This window comes from Rhea pennata, chromosome Z (genome assembly GCF_028389875.1).
Source record: "Rhea pennata isolate bPtePen1 chromosome Z, bPtePen1.pri, whole genome shotgun sequence".
NCBI classification, from domain to species: domain Eukaryota; kingdom Metazoa; phylum Chordata; class Aves; order Rheiformes; family Rheidae; genus Rhea; species Rhea pennata.
In genome coordinates this window covers 66,353,725-66,363,023 of record NC_084702.1, presented here as the reverse complement: position 1 = coordinate 66,363,023, position 9,299 = coordinate 66,353,725, and positions in this window count along the sequence as shown.

Here is a 9,299-nt window from a genome sequence, read left to right as displayed (position 1 = left end):
AAAAGAATATATCTGCTACCATTATTAGAACAAACCACCCAAGCAGAGAATGTGGAAGCCTTTGTCATGAACAACTTGTCATTATTCAATGCACAGGAATAGGGAGTCATGAGTGAATTTCACTGCCCATAGAACTGTTAGGAAAGGAATACATCGGGTCAGAGAGAGAGCTTGGTAATCAAAATTGAAAAGCACTAGTCACCATTTGTGGTGCAGTAGAAAAAACAAATAGAGTCTCTTCCAGATGTGGTTCTAAACAGTGACGTGTAACTGTTTGAGAGTATGCTGACAAAAGGCAACTTGGAGAGGGTGACTATGAAATTATAGAATTCAGAATCCTAAGAAAGAAAGCAGGGAAAACAATAAAACAACATATCTGAAAAGAGACCTCAGTCAACTCAAGTCAAAGTTTCTTGAAAAGAAAGTCAAAGGAAAACGTATTTTAGCGGTTGTGGTACAAAACATAAGCTATCCTGTCAAAAGAGAGGCCAGGAAAACTAGTAAGAGATAAGCTTAGGTAAACCAGAAGGTTTTAACTGATCCCAAATTCATCAAGTTCAGTGTGGAAATTAAGTCAAATTTTTCACTCATGCTGTTATATACGTTTTATAAAAACAATCAGAAAACCACAACATAAAAAATGATATGCAATTACAAAAGACTTCAAAAAGTAATGTGCATTAATAATAAGGTGAAGAGCAAGGAACATATTCCTGCCCATTCAAGGGTGGGGAGGGGGAGGAAGGAAACAGGACAAGACCATCAACTGATGATTCCAAGAAAGTCAGCATATTTAAAACCTTTTTTTTCAGGTCAGCTCATACAAGTAACTAGCAAAATTAATTGTATGTCAAAGGGTTAATAGCTCAATCTAGAACAGGGAAGGAACAGGGTAAGTGTGTGTTGAGAAATGTTCTCAAGTTAGCTGGTCCAGATTGACTTTGGCCTGGGATATTTAAAGAATTAGGTGAAGTAGTCAAATTAGTTATTGCTTTAGAATTCATGACAGATGGATAAGATGTATAAGATTGGGAAAGGACAAAAATAAGAGCTGCATTTAAAACAGAAGGGGAGAGGGCAGAGGAAGAGTAACCAGGAAATAATATACTAATCAATTTAACTCCAGCTCACACGAAAAAGAAAACTGAAAATAAATAATCAAACTATTTACAAACACGTGAAAGATATCAGTAAAATTAATAGCATGATAAATAATTTGTTAGTACATAATTTCAAGCCAATTTTCTTTAATTTTGTGATACAGTGGTGTTGCTGGTAGAGTTCTGCTAGGACCTACCTTGGGTATGATTTTTATTCTATGTTATTAACAATCTGGACAACAATCTTATTAAATTTGCAAATGTCACAAAGTTAAATATTGGAAGACATCATTCGAATTCAGAATTATGTTGAAAAAATGCAGAATTAGACTGAAAAGTAGCTGAAATGAAACAGCAATCTTCACTTAGGTGGGAATAATCAAATTCAAAAATACAGGATGGGGAACAACTATTTAAGAATTAATTTTTCAGAGAAGTATCTGGAGGTAATTGAGGGATTAGGCTAGATGATCTCCAGAGGTCCCTTCCAACCTCAACCATTCTGTGATAATAGGTAACAAACTGAGTATGTGTCAAAAATAACATTCTACTGGAAATGAAAAAGGCAAGGAATATGTAGTAACTTATAAATAGTCGTATAGCCCTCAGGCCTTAAAGATTCTTTTCCTTTACTCGAGACTAATAGGACCTCAACTGGAGGACTTGATCCATTTTGGGCACTATGCTTTGGGAAAGATGTGGGCCAGAGAGTCTAGAACAGTGCAAGTTACTAGAGGTCTAGAAAATGGGATCTATAAAGAAAGATTTTTAAAAATAGAGATTGTTTGTCCTAAAGAAAAACTGAAAGGGGTGTGGCAATGCATCTCATGCAGAGAAGAGAATAATCTGACTACTATTTGCACTATGGATAAAAGAATTTAATTATTAAAATTGTAGCAATAAGAATACAGGTTAGGCATTAAGGAAAATATTTTCTAGTAAGTTTGTCAAGCTCTCATATAGATGGCTTGGGTCCTTACCACTGAGAATTGTTAGAAAAGTTAGTCAAGCATACATCAACAATTAGGAACAGTTAATCCTGCTGTGGGACACATGAATGAACTACATAAGGAGTAGGCAACCTGTAGGTTTTAGCCATGTTTGGCCTCTGAGTAATTCAAATGTGTTACTGTGTCAAGGTTACAGCACACAATGAGCAGGTTATGGCAGCTCCTGCTTAATCTGGGTCTCTGCCTATGGAAAGAAGTCATCAGGTCCTATTTAGACTGAAATATGTGTTTTCCTGGAACCCAGTTTTATATTCAGCTTGCCTCCATTCTGTGATGGCACTCTGGAGTCCCAAAGTAGATATGGTTGTTCATAGGAATCCTATTCCTTGGCCTTTACAAGGTACATGGTGTGCATCACATGGCTTCTGGCCGAAAGAAAATATTGTCATGCAGCTCCCTGAATCAGGCAGGTTGGCCATCCTTGAACTGGATGACTCTTCAGGTCAATCCTCTCTCAACTGATCTTTGCCCTCACTGTCTTTCAGTACCGTGTTATGTATGCTGAGAATTGTCAAAGTACATGCATGCACGATGAAATGACTTTGAAATAATTCTGTTCAGCAATTTCACCCACGCAGCAGTTGAGGGCTGAAGGACATTCCATCGTGCGGATGGACAAACCAACCTTTTTCTATGAGGTGAAATGGGAAGTCCATAGGAGACCCCTGAAGAGGGAGGAGAGAAGGATTTTTGAGCAAGAAGGGGGTAAGGAGATCTACTTTTTGACTGCAAAATGAAGGCTTAAGATTTCTGAAGACAGACTGTCAGTGTTTTGAACTGGCCTTCTCTAAATTTGTAAATAGCTAAGTTAATTAAAAGGGCTCTTTTATGCAAGCTATCAGCTGCTCAGGGAAGATTATGCAACAGTAGAGAAATATAGTGAATCTTTTGTGTCGGTCTTACTGCTGAAGATGTTGAGGAGATTTCTATGTCCGGTGCATCCTCTGTAGTACACAGGTCAGAAGAACAGTTATAAAGTGTGTGTGTGTGTATACATATACACACACATATAAAATGTATATGAAATGTTATTACAAACATAATTTCCTATAACTTTATTATATAAAATATATAAATACTTATAAAAATATGCAGCATAAGTCACAGGAAAACAATCATATAATGTGGGAACAAAGGGTTTACGTTCTAGGAACTAAGATGGAAAACATTTTGAGAAGTAAACCACTCAGGCTTCTAACATGCGAGAAATTACGAAGCTAAGTACTGGAAACCAATTCAGGAGAATACTGTTTCACTTTCTGACACCCTTGAGATGCTTTAGACACTAGCACTTGAGGCAGAAACTTCACTGGATTCCTAAACTTGTGCTATTGATGAAAGAAAATGAAATGGAAGGCATGTTGGTGTAGGAAGTGGTTTCAGGCCCTGGATTCCAGTTTTGCAGATGTGCATGGTCACAATTTTCAGACAAATACTGAAAAGATCAAAGGTGGAATTCAGTTACCTGCTACAGTCATCTAGTGCTATTTTGGATGCCATAGAGTATCTGAGATATACATAAGGCGGTGGCAGAAATAACATAGTACCTCTGGGCTCAAAATATCACACCACATTTAGTGCTTCAGTGAATGTCTGTCTTGAGTGATCCAGGTGAGTGGGCACCAGAGTTAGGGCATCAGAACCTCTGCCCAGTAAATTGGAACAAGAAGGCAGCCTCAAAATACATTCAGCCCTCTCCAATGCTGACCTAGCCAGCGTTGCATGAGGTTGTCTCTGGGTACTCTCTGGAGCTTGCAAATATGCAGATTTGCATATTTGGTGCTTAGACCTTCTAAGAGGAAACATTTAGTGGAGTAGGTCACATGCATCTACTGCAGAACAAAGAAGTGCAAAAGTAAAATTATAGCAGCCAGAAGTTCCCAGCAAATAAGGACCAGTCCTCAGGTGTTCACCTAGTACGCTGTTCCAGAGTCTGATCTGGTATCACTGAAACCTTGAACGTAAGATTATTTTCTGACATTTGCTCTAAGATCCATCAGCACAATACCTGCATGTTAGTTATTTTACAGTTAGTTAATATGTTTCACTCTTCATTTGCAGCGTATCTTCTGGCTAATGTACATGGAGGATGCAGGATAGCCTGTGCAGTTCTAGAAACAGGTTAAGACACAAGATTTGAAATTTTTTGCATCAAAAAAAGGACACTGAATAATTAAGTGGCTGATGCTAAAACTGATGCTTCTATTCTCCATCTCCCTTCTTCAAAAAGGGAGCAAAATACTTACAATGTCACTTTTCTTTTCCCAGAGAACCAGAAAGTCAATATATTCATTAGTCTGATAGGTCTTCATTTCACATTAGCTGTTGAGAACAGAATAGATACCTTAGAAACAAAAGAAAGAGAGTGCAACATACTGCAGGCTCTACCAGGGTCTCTTCCTTCATTTTCCTTTCTCACTTTGCCTGTGCCTTCCTTTTCTGTAAGCATATTCATATTGATTCCTTGGAGATTACTTCCTTAAAGATAATTCTGTCTCCATAGATCTTGCTGGTTACATAATTATTTTACTTTCATATAAAGTATTCAGGGGAGCTTTGTCTCTGCTCTGTCTGTAGCTTTAAAGGAAGTAACCCAGACAACCCACAACCTAAGATTTTCCATATATTCAGAGGTTGAGAGCAGAGCTGCTATTAAATAGTTTTTATTTTTGCATACAGCAAGCACTGTGCATTCCCAGCTCTTGGTACAAGTCTGATCGTTGTTGGAATATGTATTTTATTAGTGTGGCTTCTCCATCATGGCAATGTGCCATTTGTGCCATAATAAAATAACCTAAACAGTATTTTTTTTCTGCAATTTGATTTATGATGGAAATAAGATTAAGAGAATGCTCCTCTTCTTTTAGCTCTTCTTATATGTTAAATTAATAGAGAACATTACAGAGATGAAGTGAAGAAAAATAGCAGGCACTAACCTACACACTACACAATTTTTTACTTGTTCCTACCCTATGAACAGAAATTTCAACAAAACACAGTCTCTGCCTGAGAGTGATGTATTCTTCATAAAGGTCATCACTTAAGTTTCACGCAGAACTAGTGGACTTCTGACCGAAATCTTGGGCCGGGTTTCTCAGAAGTGACATAACGGGAACTGTACGGGAGGGGGAAAATAACATTCCTCTGAACACCATCCTCTATCCTACTTTTACAAAACCAGTATGTTCCTATTACAACCTCCACGTTTCCGTTACCATCCAAATGTGACCAGTATATTAATTGGAGAAAAAAAATTATACTACCACTACTAAAATAACCCCTCATAGTCCCCATTCCTGGAGGCCAGTAACAAGTGAGGTGCCACAGAATCTATATAGTTACCTGTCCTGTTTAACAACTCTGTCAATAACCTGGAGGAGGTAACGGAGCACATTCTCACCAAGTATGCAGATAATACCAAACTGGGAGACCAGTTAATATGCTCAAGGGCAGAGCTATCTTCTAGAGGGATCTACACAGGCTGGAGTAATGGGCTGATGGGAACGTTGTGAAATTCTGCCAGGACAAAGGCAAAGTCCTGCCTCTGGGAAGGAAGAAGCACATACAGTGATGAAAGCTAGGGACTGACTGCATGGAGAAAAGGTCCAGGTGGACTTGATAGACAGCAAGCTAAACAAGAGCCAGCCCTGTGCCCTGACAGCACTGAAGGCCAAAAGATCAAGAGAAGCGATTATTCATTTTTATCTGATACGAGACTGCATCTAGAGTACTGCATCCAGTTTTGGCTGCCAGTTGCACTGTTAGGACACCATCAAACTGGAACAAGTCTAGGTGGGCCACCAGAATGCTCAGGGCTGGGGCTCCATCATCATGGAGAAACGAATGCTTTGGGGGGTCCCAGAGCAGCCTTCCCGCACCTACAGGGAAGGTATTGAGGAGGTGGAGCCTGGCTCTTCACTGCAGGGCATAGCAGTAGGACAAGAGATGAAGTATAAATTGAAATAAGAGAAGCTCATATTAAACATAAACTTTTCTTCCCCATGAGGACAGTCAAGCAGTGGAACAGGCTGCCTCAAGACACTGTGCAGTCTCCATCCTTGGTGGTTTTTGAAACTCAGCTGTTCTCAAGGCAGCTGGTCTCAAAACCCTGAGCAACCTGGTCTGACTAGCTGACTCTGCTTTGAGCAGGAATTTGGACTAGAGATCTCCTCAAGTTTCTTCCAATACAAATTTTTCTATTATTGTGCTAAACATAAAGCAAACAGAATAGATAAAACTATGATTTAAGCTGTAGGTAAGAATGTGGAATATGCACTTTTTCATGCAAATTTGGAAAAAACTGTTTTTGTATTTTCATATAAGCAGTTCTTTGATCAAAAACATTCCTACTCACTTAAACTGTACACAGTGTAGAATCTGAAACTATTAAGACTAACTCTCAAAGTCTAAGGTGTAGTCTAAAAGCTCTGCAGCCAAAACAACCAAAAAAGTCGCTTTGTTGTTTATTCCTTTCTGGTATAAACGGTACCAGCCAAAGAAAACCTTTGTGTAGCATGGTCCTTCCACGGGGACTCCATTATATTGATCTAGAAATGCACACACTCATACAGCTTTGGTTGGTTGTAGAAAAGTTACCACCTTGTAAACCAAATAGCCAGAATTTTACCAAAGTAATAAGGTATACAGTTATGATAGGTTTTACTGATATAGCTTCCTTTATGCTGTACAAGCGGAGATGTAGGCCTGCGATTACAGTAGAAATTCACAGATAGTCCTGCTGAAAGAACTGACCATTATAATGTAACGTGCACTAGACCATGTTACCTGTAGCCAGTTTCAAAAGAATGGAGCCTCTTCCAGATGAAGGAACTCTTACAAATAGAGCTGCTTGAATCCTATTTTGGTATCATGTTGATATAGATTCCATTATGCATCAAAATTATACTAAAAACACACGGATTCAGCCAATGTGTCTACTGTGCCTGGCTTCATAGTATCACACTTGGAATGGAGATGTTTCAGTATGGGTACATTTGGAAGGGACTGGAGTGGTAACAGAGTACCTAGAGAAGAGAATACTTACACTATCTAATATCTGTATGATTGCACATTTTGCAGAAAGAGTTTGTCATAAAAAAGTTAGAATTTAATTATCTTCACTGAGTACATGTAAGTCGAAATTGCTTTTACAGGCTTTTAAAGGGGACCAGAGGGAATCTGGAAGATACAGTGTAAATGAAAAAATATGAAAGGTGAAATACATAAACAAACATAAAATTATACATGGTTGGAAAGGTGGATGTTTCCTAACAGACGTTTAAAGAATATAAACAATTTGACTATTTTTGTTGAGCTAAAATTTAATAGATTTATACTTCACAGGATTCTAAATTCAGATACACTGAAGCTGACTTTCCGTTAACAATTAAAATGTTATCACAGATTGGAAGCACAGAATGAGCATATCACAAGCTCCTTCCTAAAGCCATCTTCTAATGAAGCTGAGGATAGTATTTATATATAAAAAAAAAGGGGACTTGTGTCGTTTTTTTTTAATAATAAACCAAGACATCATTGACCATGTATTATGTTATTTGCTTGTACTGGAGTAATGAAGAAAATTCAAAATCCTTATCCTGCAGATGCATAACACACACACATCCTTTTCCTTTTGCAACTTCAGGACTAACTATCTGTATCATGAAGACTCTAAGCCTAATTCAGGGGCATAGTCCTTATTACTTAAAAAATAAATAAATCAATCATGTCTTCCGCCTTTTGAAAATCTATTTCACAAACTCGCAAGCCTCTTCCACCTTTGTATTGATAACCATTACTGCTCCAAAGCACCTTTGGATGGCCCAGGCCAGGATCCTAGACCAGCACTTACCTACACCCCTGCTTATTTTTCAAACCCTGTGTGTGTTTCCTCACAAACTCAAACTAAAAATTTGGGATCTTTTGTCTAAATCTTGTCTTGCTGGCTATAAATGGTGTTTGATGTTAATCCCAGTGAAGCTAAACCACCTGCAATATGAAGAAATAAAAACCAGTATTTATCATAGCAAACAGTAAGTGCAGGGAGTATAAATCCGGAATATATAATGCATCTACTAATGTATTGTTATCTACACTTACTCAAACATATAATAAGGGAGTAGTATTTTCCCTGACTTATCTAACTGGTATTTTAGATGTTCAATTGTCACTGCTACTAGGCCACTATAAAACTATTTGAAATAATCTCAGATATATTTTTAATACATCGTAGGAATCTTGTACTAAACAACACTATAAACATCTCTAGAGCTGCAGTACAAGTCTTCTCCCAACAGAGTGCTCTTACCACAAAACTGGAGGGTCAGGATCAAGTTTGTCATTTCTAGCCCTGGGAGTTACTAATTATGCTCTACCATACACCTTCGTGGCATGAAGCAAGAATGAGAGGCCTCAGGAACGGCCGCCAGTCTGGTAGCACAGGCACCTCCTGGTCGATGTGGATGTGGATCCCCAACTGGCAGTAAGAACTGAAATTACATACATGTTACATGCGCATGCTACATCATTGCTCAAAACCATGGAGAGCATACAGAACCCCACTTTCACGGGTTTTTTTGAAACAACAGAAAGGCGAGAGAAGGGTCTGGTGTAGGAGTGAAGAGTTACCTGTGTGCCCTGAGCAGGGCTAAGTTTAAAGCCTCGGTAATACTTTTGGCAGACAGTTACTGACAACCTAGACTCCAACTCCTTGGTGGGGGATGCCGATCCAGAATTGACGCTGTCGCACCCCACCGCCCCTCGCTGTGCGCTTTCGCCTCTTCGTTCGGCCCAGCGCTCGCGTGAGCGGCTGAGGCGCCGGGACGGCCTGGCGGCTGCGGGACGACGGCACCCGCACGTTGGTTTTCCAGACTGGCCCCTGAAGCCAGCCGATGCCCAGCCGCATGAGCGCGGCCCCCGCGACCCGACAACCTCCCCGTCCTCGAGCCGCAGCGGCCAGCGCCGGCCTGCCGCTCCCGCTCTCCCGGGCCGGCTCCCGGAGCGGGCTCGCCGCGGCTCGGCCGGCTTTTGCCCACCCGGGGCCTCTCTGCGCCGCTTCGCTGAGGTAAGCGACGCCTCAAGGCGCCCCGCTCGCCCGGGCTGCCTCCGTGCTGGGGCGGTGAGAGGGGAGCCGGTGCTCCCGCAGGAAGAGCCCAGGCAGCCGCTGCCCTGCCGCGGCCGGACCCCCGGT